This window comes from Fulmarus glacialis, unplaced genomic scaffold (assembly GCF_000690835.1).
Source record: "Fulmarus glacialis isolate BGI_N327 unplaced genomic scaffold, ASM69083v1 scaffold15331, whole genome shotgun sequence".
Classification (NCBI taxonomy): Eukaryota; Metazoa; Chordata; class Aves; order Procellariiformes; family Procellariidae; genus Fulmarus; species Fulmarus glacialis.
This window is the reverse complement of record NW_009192625.1, coordinates 9792-12192: the sequence shown is the minus strand read 5'-3', so window position 1 is coordinate 12192 and position 2401 is coordinate 9792. Positions and strand designations below refer to the sequence as shown.

At 43.2% G+C, this 2401-nt stretch overlaps 1 protein-coding gene across 1 annotated transcript in view; it reads right to left on the bottom strand.

The window, feature by feature from the left end:
* Positions 1 to 844, bottom strand: part of TMEM132D (transmembrane protein 132D) — a 41191-nt gene extending 40347 nt beyond the window's left edge. The window contains exon 1 of the mRNA XM_009587154.1: positions 698 to 844. The gene's annotated coding sequence lies outside the window, so the exon portion shown is untranslated. The remainder of the gene's footprint in view (positions 1 to 697) is intronic.
* Positions 845 to 2401: the final 1557 nt, after the last annotated feature.

The following is a 2401-nucleotide window of genomic DNA, read 5'->3' as shown; positions in this document are numbered from 1 at the left end:
CACTTAAAAGCCATTCCTGCAAGCTCTCTCCTCACCACTGGCTAGGAAAGTACACACTGTGAGTCAAAACTAAGAGAAGCGGTATATTATTGCCTGCCATTTATCTTTCAAGGAAGTTTAGGCTATGGAGCTGTTTTACAGAGTAAATCCACTGGTCAAGTGTCTTATCCAGTAGTTCCCAGTCCATGATTGGCGGCCAACATGTTTCCCCTGTGAGCCACCCTAGTAGCAATTGTGACCAAAGAAAATTCCAGATTTAAAGCTAATGTTGTTTGCAATATACTACTGGGACAGTACCAAGAAAAGACCCAAACTTTGAGTCATACAGCTCCTGCTCCAATGTAGCAAACCAACTTCAGAGGAATGACCTCCTTGTCTAGAACATCAACTGACAGCATTCTTGAACCTACACAGCCCATATAGCTGAAAAGTAAAAGATAAAGGTAGAGTGAACTCCAAAAATACTTCAACAGTGGGAAGTGACAGACAATTCCAAGTATTTGACACGCAGGATGGAAAATGTGTGATTTTGTGTTTGTTTTATTGCTCCACTGAACCAATCTATATGTAACAGTGATAATAACCCCTTGTCTTCCAGCAGTAGAACAGTTAGGAAGATGGAAGAACTTGTCACGCTAGAGAACACTACTGTTTTGCAGGGCCTCTGCCTTTGTGCAATGGAGCAGTATGATCCTACCTTGATGACATCTTCATCTGATGATCTGCACTCCACAGATTCCAGAAGATCAGTCACAGTCCCATCGTCTTCCACAGAGATCACTTTGACAGGGACAGCCACTGTTTTCCCAGTGAGAATAGCTGTATTCAGGATCTCTGCTTCCTAAGAGACCAAAAAAAGCCCCTTTAGTTAATATATTTTGCTATTAATTCATTAGTACCACCTAGGTTCAGCTTTACTTTAATTTCTAATGGTTATGCCAAGAACTGTTTCAAGTGCAGCAGGCAGAAAAGACAAATTTCCTCCCTTCAATCCTGGAACCAAACTCCCAGTTCTGATTCAGGGCTGTTAAGATATTTTTCATGCCCTAATTGTTATTTCATGAATTCTCATCAAGTGTCAGAGCAACCTAACACCCGAGAAATGACCCTGCACCACATAAACAAAATGTGCCTTGCATCTAGCAACAGTGAAATCTCCATCCTGAGGAGCTCACTAATGATCTTGCTGATCACATAAAAATAATGTCTTAAGTCTTGCTGTTTTACCCACAAAACTGTTTTCTGAAAAGTTTTCTACAAATACTGAAATTATATGACACTATTGGACAAATACTGTCAACACTTAGACCAAAGTAGTACTGTATAATCGTTAAGGAACAAGTTTGGATTGAGAATAGTCAGGAATCCACTTTGCCCCAAAGCTCCTGGGTGATCTTTTACAAGTCCCTGCAGTGGGGGGTGTCTTCTGCAATAGGCATACTTTCTAACTTCCAGCCTGTAGATAACCTGCACAGGGACAATAGCTGCTACAAAAGCCACCTGGTAGCACACTAAACCAGCCGGCATGCAGGGTGTGCTCTAGCACGGCCTCTGACCGCACAGTAGTTTGGTCGGACTCAGGCTGGCCATGTGTATGAAAGCAACGCCAGTCTTAGAGGCAGGCTTTGGGCTGCTCTTTGGGATGCAGTGTTGGCAGATTCAACTTAAGTCTCCCAATTCACAGCCTGTAAAATGGGCTAGTGGCACTGTCTGTCATGGCAGATAAGATCTGGTTTCCCCTGCTCTGCCTCCTAGGGAATTAGTTTAAGAGTACCACCATTCTGGTCCTGTGAAAATGACTGTATGTACCACAGGACTGTAGGGAATCAGACCCTCAACAGGTTTTCTAGGACTTACCCTGGCTCTTGTTGGGTAATGGTGGGCAAGCACTTGTTCACAACTGTTTCTTTACCTTTTAATGAGGCTCATGCAAAACCATCCTCTCCCAGAAAGGAAGGATGCTGAGAAGAGCCTGGGCTCTTTAAACAAAACGAGCTCTGTAGTGACCTGTGTCACTGGTACGTCATTGTTGTGATGATTATTGCAAAACACATTCCTTCTGTTTGATTTATCACTTCTAATTTAAAAGCGCTGAGTTCTGATTATATGAAGAGCATGAGACTAAACAGCACTCTCTATTACCTGGGTGTCACACCAGTCTCGCACAGCAGGTATCACTGACTTGTGCCAAGATAGACAGAGAGCACAAACTGGTGCCTGAATTCTTCCCCTCCTAATTGCAAGATACTGCTCATTCCTGGAAAGGTCTTTGAGCTTTTCAGAACCGTGCTGGCGAATCACGGACTATCCTGTAGAACAAGGGGCTCTTGCTTTCAGCTGGCTTTTGTGAAATAAAGGCTTCCAAAGCCCCCCAAGTGCTAACTTCTCATTATCTAAATAG